At 38.7% G+C, this 10,947-nt stretch overlaps 1 pseudogene; it reads left to right on the forward strand.

Moving 5' to 3' along the window:
- The first annotated feature begins 845 nt into the window (after positions 1-845).
- On the forward strand, positions 846-1,137 carry LOC129516677 (60S ribosomal protein L37-like; annotated as a pseudogene).
- Positions 1,138-10,947: the final 9,810 nt, after the last annotated feature.

The raw sequence follows: 10,947 nt of genomic DNA on the forward strand, positions 1-10,947 counted from the left end.
CTCTCTCTCTCTCTCTCTCTCTCTCTCCCTCTCCCTCTCCCTCTCTCTCTCTGTGTGACTATCATAAAAAAAAGTAGCTTTAACATTACAAAATATCATCATAGTATTTTCCAAAGCAACTGTCCTATTTTCTATTCCCAGCAATATTATATGGAGTACTAATTGTTTAAACTCATCATTACTGTATTGTCACTTCTAAAAAATTTAGTTATTTTATGGATTCATCATGGGATATAATTAGGGATACAATTTGCATTCCCCTAATGAATAATAAGGCTATGTATCTTTTTATGTGCTTATTGGCCATTCACAGGTCACCCTTATGAAGCAAGTGTTGAAAGCTGTTTCCCATTTTCTTACTGGCTTTTTAGCTTATTAGCAAGTTATTATATAATACAAGAACTGTGGGGCTATTTCGAAGTTTCAACATGCATGTAAGTGTAATACCAGAATAAGAAAGAGATAATGAAGCAGGAGGACTATTTGAAGTAATAATGGCCAAGAACTTTGCAAAATTAATGACACCAAAATACTTATCCAAGAAGCTAAGTAAAGATACAAAAATTAAACGTTAAAAAAAAACAAAATCCATATAGAGATATTGAAACTTCAGAAAATTTTAGGATACGGAGAAGAATCTTGAAGACAAAGGGAAGACATCTTATCTCTACTGGCACAAGGATATGAATTACAGTGGACTACTCATCAGAATCCATGTAAGCAAGAAGACAGGAGATTTGAAAGTTCTGAAAGAAAAAAAAAACTACCAAACTAGATTTCTACATCCAGCAAATTTATTTTTCAAAAGTGAAAGAGAACTCTCTGGTCTTGGCAGGAGAAATGAGATGACAAAGGGGACATAATCATTTGGAAAGGTTCACAATAAGGCACACGCATTGTGCTGCTGCTTTGCTCTAAGGGCTACCACCTTCAGAAGTCAACCTGTGGCAAGTGTGGCTATCTTGCCAAGTAGAAGAGAAAGTGTAACTGGAGTGCCAAAGCTAAAAGATGAAATACTATTGGGACCAGTGTAATGAGGCACCTAAAAATTACATACCACAGATTCAGGCATAGATGCATGAAAGAACGACACCTAATCCCAAGAGGGCAGCTGTTGCTGCATCCAGTTCATCTTAAGGATTTCAATGATTAGTCACACAATAATAAATGTTCTGGTTTTAAAACATTAAAAAAAAGTGAAAGAGAAATAGAGACAATCTAGGCAGAACAAATGCTGAGGAAATTCATTACTGGCAGATCTGCCTGGCAAGAAATGTTAAATGATTTTCTTTAGGCAGAAAGAAAATGCAAGTTAGAACATGGATCAATATAAAGAAGAGTTTCAGGCAAGGAATAAAAAGGTAAAATAAAATATTTTTTCTTATTCCTTACTAATCTAAGAGATAATTATTCAAAGTAATAATACTAGCAATGTATTGAATGATTATAGCAAATAGATAAGTGAGATGAATGACAGCAATTGTCACAAAGGATGGAGGAAGGTTAAAAGGTACCTGCATTAAAAGTGAAATACTTTTATTTTAAAATCGTGAATTAGTCATAAATGTATATTGTAAATTCTAAGACAAAAGGTTTATAGTTGATATACTAAAAGATGATTTACATAAAATATTCTATCAAAAGAGGAAGCTAAAGAGACCTCTAGCAACAATGAGAGAACAGTTCCAGATATAGTAGATATTAATCCAGCTACTGGTGCAAAAGTGATATGCATTTAGTACAAACTATATTTTGAATTTTGATCTTTTCTTAGGCTAGCAACATAGAGATATGAAACCTTCTCATGATCCTGGGCGGTGCTCCCAGAGTTATAGCTCCCAGTCAACCACACAATCACAAGGGTAAATAATGGATAAACTTACACACTTATATGTTCATATAATCATTCTGTTTTCTTTTTTTAATATTTTATTTATTTGTTCATGTGACACAGAGAGTGAGCCAGAGACATACATAGAGGGAGGAGAAGCAGGCTCCATGCAGGGAGCCTGATGCGGAACTCAATCCCTGGACTCTGGGATCACAACTTGAGCCAAAAGTCAATGCTCAACCACAGAGTCATCCAAGCATCCCACCATTCTGTTTTTCAATTCAGTTTTCAATAAATTAAATGAGATATTTAACACTTTAATATAAAATAGGGTTTGTGTGAGACAATTATGCCCAACTGTAGGCTACTGTAACTGTTCTGAGCACGTCTGAGGTAGACTAGGCTAAACTATGATGTTTAGTATGCTAGGTACATTAAATGCATTTTCAACTTAAAATATTTTCAAAACACAATGGGTTTATCCTGATGTAACCCCACTGTAAATTTAAGAAGAGCTATATATAAATGCTTTAAAGATGAATGGTATATATGCACCAATTAGAATGCAATGACCACCAGAGTGGGGTTAAAAAAAAAAAAAAAGACACGTATATGTGCCTAAAAGAAACACACTGTTGTTGTGTTTTGTTTTGTTTTTAATTAATTAAAAGGTTTTTTAAAATCTTTCATCTGGCTTCTAGCTTTTATTTTACTTTATTTTATTATTTTATTTTATTTTAATTTTATATTTTTTGATGGGAGTTCAATTTGCCAACATATACCATAACACCCAGTGCTCATCTCATCAAGTGTCCCTCTCAGTGCCAATCACCCAGTCACCCCCAACCCTGCCAACCTCCCTTTCCACCAACCCTTGTTCGTTTCCCAGAATTAAGAGACAATTATGTTCTGTCTCCCTATCTGATATTTCCCACTCATTTTTTCTGTTTTCCCCTTTATTCCCTTTCACTACTTTTTATATTCCCCAACTGAATGATGAAATAATGTTTGTCCTTCTTCGATGGACTTATTTCACTCAGCATAATACCCTCCAGTTCCATCCACGTTGAAGCAAATAGTGGGTATTTGTGGTTTCTAATGGCTGAGGAATATTCCACTGTATACATAAATCACATCTTCTTTATCCATTCATCTGCCAATGGACACCAAGGCCCCTTGCACAGTGCGGCTATTGTGGACATTGCTGCTATAAAAATCGGGGTGCAGGTGTCCCGGCGTTTCACTGCATCTGTACCTTTGGGGTAAATCCCCAGCAGTGCAATTGCTGGGTTGTAGGGCAGATCTATTTTTAACTCTTTGAGGAACCTCCACACAGTTTTCCAGAGTGGCTGCACCAGTTCACATTCCCACCAACCGTGCAGGAGGGTTCCCCTTTCAACACATCCTCTCCAACATTTGTGGTTTCCTGCCTTGTTAATTTTCCCCATTCTCACTGGTGTGAGGTGGTATCTCATTGTGGTTTTGATGTGTAGTTCCCTGATGGCCAGTGATGCGGAACATTTTCTCATGTGCTTGTTGGCCATCTCTATGTCTTCCTCTGTGAGATTTCTCTTCATGTCTTTTGCCCATTTCATGATTGGATTGTTTGTTTCTTTGGTGTTGAGTTTAATAAGTTCTTTATAGATCTTGGAAACTAGCCCTTTATCTGATACGTCATTTGCAAATATCTTCTCCCATTCTGTAGGTTGTCTTTGAGTTTTGTTGACTGTATCCTTTGCTGTGCAAAAGCTTCTTATCTTGATGAAGTCCCAATAGTTCATTTTTGCTTTTGTTTCTCTTGCCTTCATGGATGTATCTTGCAAGAAGTTACTGTGGCCAAGTTCAAAAAGGGTGTTGCCTGTGTTCTCCTCTAGGGTTTTGATGGATTCTGGTCTCTGATTTAGATCTTTCATCCATTTTGAGTTTATCTTTGTGTATGGTGTAAGAGAGTGGTCCAGTTTCATTCTTCTGCATGTTGATGTCCAATTTTCCCAGCACCATTTATTGAAGAGACTGTCTTTCTTCCAGTGGATAGTCTTTCCTCCTTTGTCAAATATTACTTGGCCATAAAGTTGAGGGTCCACTTCTGGATTCTCTACTCTGTTCCATTGATCAATGTGTCTGTTTTTGTGCCAGTACCACACTGTCTTGATGACCACAGCTTTGTAGTACAACCTGAAATCTGGCATTGTGATGCCCCCAGATATGGTTTTCTTTTTTAGTATTCCCCTGGCTATTCGGGGTCTTTTCTGATTCCACACAAATCTTAATATGATTTGTTCCAACTCTCTGAAGAAAGTCCATGGTATTTTGATAGGGATTGCATTAAACGTGTAAATTGCCCTGGGTAGCATTGACATTTTCACAATATTAATTCTGCCAATCCATGAACATGGAATATTTTTCCATCTCTTTGTGTCTTCCTCACTTTCTTTCAGAAGTGTTCTATAGTTTTTAGGGTATAGATCCTTTACCTCTTTGGTTAGGTTTATTCCTAGGTATCTTATGCTTTTGGGTACAGTTGTAAATGGGATTGACTCCTTAATTTCTCTTTCTTCAGTCTCATTGTTAGTGTATAGAAATGCCACTGATTTCTGGGCATTGATTTTGTATCCTGCCACACTGCTAAATTGTTGTATGAGTTCTAGCAATCTTGTGGTGAAGTCTTTTGGGTTTTCTCAGTACAGTATCATGTCATCTGCGAAGAGGGAGAGTTTGACTTCTTCTTTGCCAATTTGAATGCCTTTTATTTCTTTTTGTTGCCTGATTGCTGAGGCTAGGACTTCTAGTACTGTGTTGAATAGCAGTGGTGAGAGTGGACATCCCTGTCTTGTTCCTGATCTTAGGAGAAAGGCTCCCAGTGTTTCCCCATTGAGAATGATATTTGCTGTGGGCTTGTTGTAGATGGCTTTTAAGATGCTGAGGAATGTTCCCTCTGTCCCTACACTCTGAAGGGTTTTGATCAAGAATGGAGGCTGTATTTTGTCAAATTCTTTCTCTGCATCTATTGAGAGGATCATGTGGTTCTTGTTTTTTCTCTTGCTGATATGATCAGTCGCATTGATTGCTTTATGAGTGTTGAACCAGCCTTGCATCCTGGTGATAAATCCCACTTGGTCATGGTGAATAATCTTCTTAATGTACTTTTGGATCCTATTGGCTACTATCTTGTTCAGAATTTTTGCATCTGTGTTCATCAGGGAACTTGGTCTATATTCTTCTTTTTGGTGGGGTCTTTGTCTTGTATTGGAAATAAGGTGATACTGGCCGCATAGAACGAGTTTGGAAGTATTCTATCTCTTTCTATCTTTCCGTACAGCTTTAGTAGAATAGGTACGTTGTATTGAGTTGCGTTTGGATGTAAAGTTCTGTAAATACCTGTGAAATCCTTCTGGTCTGGTGTATCATTTAAAGCTCTTGTTTCTTTGGAGATATTGTGCTAGAAGATCTGTTGATTGTAGAAAATGCTGTGTTAAAGTCACCAAATATTATTATCTAAGTATGTATTAACTTTGCTTATTAATTGCTTAATATACTTGGCAGCTCCCACATTTGGGGCATCAATATTCATGATTGTTAAGTCCTCTTGTTGGATAGATTCTTTAAGTATGATATAGTGTCCCTCTTCATCTTTTACTACAGTCTTTGGCATAAACTTTAATTTATCTGATATGAGGATGGCTACCCATGCTTTCTTTTGAGGACCATTTGAATGGTACATGGTTCTCCAACCTTTTATTTTCAGGCTGCAGGTATCCTTACATCTCAAATGAGTCTCTTGTAGACAGCAAGTAGATGTGTCTTGCTTTTTTATCCAGTCTGAAACCCTGTGCCTTTTCATGGGGTCATTAAACCCATTCACATTCAGAGTTACTATTGAAAGATATGAATTTAGTGTCATCATGATACCTATTCAGTCCCTGTTTTTGTGGATTGTTCCCTTGGACTTCCTCTATTACATAATCCCCCATAATATTTCTTGCAGAGATGGTTTGGTGGTCCCATATTCTTTCAGTTTCTGCCTATCTTGGAAGCTCTTTATCTCTCCTTCTATTCTGAATGAGAGCCTTGCTGGATAAAATATTCTAGGCTGCATGTTCTTCTCATTTAGGACCCTGAATATATCCTACCAGCCCTTTCTGGCCTGCCAGGTCTCTGTGGAGAGGTCTTCTGTTACCCTAATACTTCTCCCCATAAAAGTTAGGGATCTCTTGTCTCTTGCTGCTTTAAGGATCTTCTCTTTATCTTTGGAATTCGCAAATTTCACTATTAAATGTCGAGGTGTTGAGCAGTTTTTATTGATCTTAGTGGGGGCGGGGAATCTTTATCCCCTGGGTCTGAATGCCTGTTTCCCTCCCCAGGTTAGGGAAATCCTCAGCTAGGATTTGTTCAAATACACTTTCTGGTCTTCTGTCTCTTTTGGTGCCCTCGGGAACCCCAATTAAACATAGATTTTTCCTTCTGAGGGTGTCATTTATTTCCCTTAACCTATCCTCATGATCTTTTAGTTGTTTTTTTTTTTTTCCTCAGCTTCCTTCCTTGCCATCAACTTGTCTTCTATGTCACTCACTCGTTCTTCTACCTCGTTAACCCTCATCGTTAGGACCTCCAGTTTGGATTGCATCTCATTTAATTGATCTTTAATTTCGGCCTGATTAGATCTAAATTCTGCAGTCATGAAGTCTCTTGAATCCTTTATGCTTTTTTTCCCCAGAGCCACCAGTAGCTTTATAATTGTGCTTCTGAATTGACTTTCTGACAATGAATTGTAATCCAAATTTTGTGACTCTGTGGGAGAGAGGACTGTTTCTGATTATTTCTCTTGTGGTGAGTTTTTCCTTCTAGTCATTTTGCTCAGTGCAGAGTGGCCAAAAACAAGTTGTACTGGAAAAAGGAGAAAAAAAGAGAGAGAAAAAGGGGGGGGCTGACAGAAAACAAAAAACAAAGGGGAGTATCCTCTGATTCTATATACTGTAAATCCCTTGACTTCCCCTGGAACTTTCCAGTGTTGCTAGGTCAATAACTTGCTTTTCCCCTCTCCTTGCAGCTGGTCTTCTGGGGGAGGGGCCTGCTGTGCTGATTCTCAGGTGTGTGCACCTGGGGGAGCTGCCCAACCCCCTGCTAGGTGCATGCTCACTGGGAGCTGTTTATCCTGTGAGGCCCCTGCTCTGTCCCAGGTACAAGGTGACACCAGGAGGAACAACCACAGTGGCGGCGGCCAGGTGTCCAGCCCTGGAGACAGTTCCCGCAGTAACCACTGCAGCTCCCAGTCCGCAGGGGCCTGGATGCTCGGGGCAGGGGGGGAGGGGGGCGGCTGATCTGCACAGCTGGGGCCGCTCAGCTGCAGGAGTGTCCCTACTGTCCTGGGCCCTCCCCTCCTCCACCTGTCCTGGGGGAGCACAGGATCCTGTTATGTGTCCCCCGTGCCCTGGGCTCCCGGGCCTGCGCTGCTGGATTTGCGCTCCAGGCCACGCACCCCCTCCACGGAGCCACCTCCCGAGCCCCTCCGAGCTGCTCCCGGGGCCGCGGGGGCGCTGCAGCCCTTTAGGGAGCTCAGCTGCACGGTGTGGGGCTCTCCCCAGGTGCAGGTCCTCCGTTAGTGCCCCTGGGAGCCTGAGGGCATCCCCGCCCCCCTGGGATCCTGCCCGAGCTCCCTGAAAACACCTTTCCATCCGGGAAGGTTGGTGAAGCTCTGCTCCTCCCGGCGGGGCTTCCCTTTTCTGGGGGCTCTCGCCGCCCCCCTTAACCCGGCTCCTCACGGGGCCCAGCCCCTTGGGTTTTTTTATTTCTTTATTTTTTTCCATCCTACCTTGATAGAAGCGCAAACTCTTCTCACTGTAGCATTCCCTTGTTCTCTCTTTAAATCTCAGGCCGAAATCATAGGTTTTCAGGATAATTTGAAAGTTTTCTAGGTAAGTTGGTGGGGACAGGTGACTTGGGGACCCTACTCTTCCACAGTCTCGCCTTCTCCCCCAAGAAACACACTTTGAATAGAAAAACTAATAGCTTAAAGATGAAGGGATGGGGCAGCCCAAGTGACTCAGAGGTTTAGCACCGTCTTCAGCCCAAGGTGTGATCCTGGAGACCCAGGATCGAGTCCCATGTCAGGCTCCCTGCATGGAGTCTGCTTCCCCCTCTGCCTGTGTCTCTGCCTCTCTCTCTCTCTCTCTCTCTCTCTCTCTGTGTGTGTCTCATGAATAAATAAACAATCCTTAAAAAAAAGATGAAGAGATGAATTAAGATATATCATAGTAACACTAACAAAAACAAAGCTGGAGTGCTATATTCAAACAAAGAAGACTTGAGATCAATAAAAATTTTCGCAGATAAAGAGAATTAAGAAATCAACCTGCAACAATGTATAGCAATCCTAAATGTGTACGCATCTAACAATAGAATGTAGAAATATATGAGGTAGGGGTGCCTGTGGAGTCCAGTCAGTCAAGTGTCTGACTGGTAATTTCAGCTCAGGTCATGATATAATGGGTCATGAGATAAAGTAGCATAAGCAGAATATCAGGCTCTGTGCTCAGCAGGGAGTCTGCTTGCGATTTTCGCCCTCTTCCCCTCCCTTCACTTGTACTTGCTTGTGTTTTCCCTAAAATAAAACTAATAAAACTCAACAGAAAAGTAGATAACCCCACTATTACAACCAAAGGCTTCCATGTTAATAATTGATGGGTCAAATAGGCAGGTAATCAATCAATAAGGATATAGTTGACCTGAATCAGACTATCAGTCAACTTGATCAAATTGACATTCAAAGAAAACTTCACTCAACTTCAAAAGAATACATATTCTTCTCATGGAACATTCACCAAAATCAACCCCAGTCTAGGTCATAAAATAAACCTTAACAATTTAATAAAGTAGAAATCATATAAAGTTTGTTCTCAGACCACAATGTAATTAAATTAGAAATCAATAACAAACAGGAGTACTGGGTGACATATGGATGTGTTGAATCACTACACTGTAGACCTGAAACTAATGTTACACTGTATGTTAACTAACTAGAATCTAAATAAAAATTTATTAAAGAAAGAAAAATAGCTAGAAAATTCTCCAATATTTGGAAACTAAACAATACCTTTCTAAATAATACAAAGGCCACAACTATATTATTGAAAAAAATGTCAAAGTATTATGAACTAAATGAAAGTGAAAATGCAACTTATCAAAATGTGTAGGATGCAGTGGAAGCAGTATGTAGAGGGACATCTACAGGATATATTATATATAGCAAGAAAGAAGAAATATCCAAAATACAATAACCTAGCTTTCACTTTAGGAAACTAGAGAAAGAAGAGCACATTAAGGTTGAGCATACAGAAGGAAAGAGATCATAAACATTATCAGAAATCAAGAAATTGAAAATAAGAAAATAATGGAGAAAAAAAAGATCAACAAACCAAAAGCAGTTTCTTTCCCAATGAATGCATTTATAGGCAAGATAACAATGAAAGAGAAGACACAAATTATAAATTTCAGAAATGTAAGAGGTGTTACTTATTTTACAGATATTCAAAAGATAATAAAGGATGCTACAGACAACTTGATACCTATCAATTTGGTTAGATGAAAAGGGAAAGTAATTTGAAAGACAAAATTACTGGGGGACCTGCATGGCACAGTTGATTGAGCCTTGACTCTCAGGGTTCTGATATCGAGCCCTGTGTTGAGCTCTGAACTCAATGTGGAGTCTGCCTGAGATTCTCCCTCTCTCTCCCTCCTGCTTATGCTCTCTCTCTCTAAATAAATCAACCTTAAAAAAAGGCAAAACTATAAAATTTATTTGAAGAAAAAGATGACCTGAATAGTAAGATATCTATCAGATAAGTTGAATTAATAGTTAATAATATTTCAAAAATGAAAGCACCAGTCCATTATGATTTCAATGGTAAATTCTCCAGTCATTTTGGAAAGAAATAATTCTAATTCTTCACAATGTTTTCCAGTATATAAAAGCAGGGGAGATATTTCCTAACTTATTCCACACATCGCTTTAATAATAAAGTGATATAAAACTTCATCAGAAAATTGCCCGCCAATATTTTTCAAAAACATCTTTAACAAAATATTTAAAATTGAAAACAACAATATATAAAAAGAATTATCAACTTTGGCCAAGTGAGATTTATTCCAGTATTGTAGAATTCTGGGATTCTATTCCAGATATGAAAGGCTGGTTCAGTATTTTTTTTTTTTTTGGTTCAGTATTTGAAGAACAATCATTGTAATGCACCATATCAACAAACTAAAGACTAAAAGGCTGAAGCATTTGGTCATACCAACTGATGTAAGAAAGGCATTTGACAAAATACAATAACCATTTATTTTTAAAAAGGCTTAACATTAAGAGGATGTAACAAAAGAGGACTTGCCTCAATTTTATAAAGAACATCTACAAAAAAACCTACAGCTAGTATACTTAATGGAACAAAACAGATCACAGCCTTCCTAAAATTGAAAAGACAAAAAAGTCTCCCTCACCACTCCTATGCAGTAAGAGAAGGAAATAAAATATAAATAGAAAGAGTTATTTGCAGATGAAATAATTTTCTATATAAAATACAACAGAATAACCAAAAGAAAGAATGAATGAATCAACAAAGGAAATCCCCTAGAACACATAAATCCCCTAGAACTTGTGTAAACACAAGTTTACAGGGTTGATAATATACAGATGTCAAATGTTTTCCTACATAGTAGTAATAAACAGATGGAATTTGTTTTTAAAAATGCCATTCATAATGAATGAATGAATGAATGAATGAATAAAGAAATAAATTTTAAAAAATGCCATTCATAAGGGCACCTGAGTGGCTCAGTCACAGTTGTGTCTGCTTTGGCTCAGATTATGATCTCAGGATTCTGGGATAGAGCCCCATGTCAGGCTCCCTGCTCAGTAGGGAGTCTACTTCTCTCCTTCCCTTTGACAATCCCCTACCCTCTCCCCCACCAGCTCAGGCTCACTTACTCTCTCTCTCTCTCAGATAAATAAATAAAAATAAACAATCTTTAAATAAAATAAAAATACTACTTAGAGTTGCATCAAAAAAATACTTAAGGGATCCCTGGGTGGCACAGCGGTTTGGCGCCTGCCTTTGGCCCAG

The sequence above is a fragment of the Nyctereutes procyonoides genome, unplaced genomic scaffold (genome assembly GCF_905146905.1).
Source record: "Nyctereutes procyonoides isolate TBG_1078 unplaced genomic scaffold, NYPRO_anot_genome, whole genome shotgun sequence".
In the NCBI taxonomy this organism is placed as follows: Eukaryota; Metazoa; Chordata; class Mammalia; order Carnivora; family Canidae; genus Nyctereutes; species Nyctereutes procyonoides.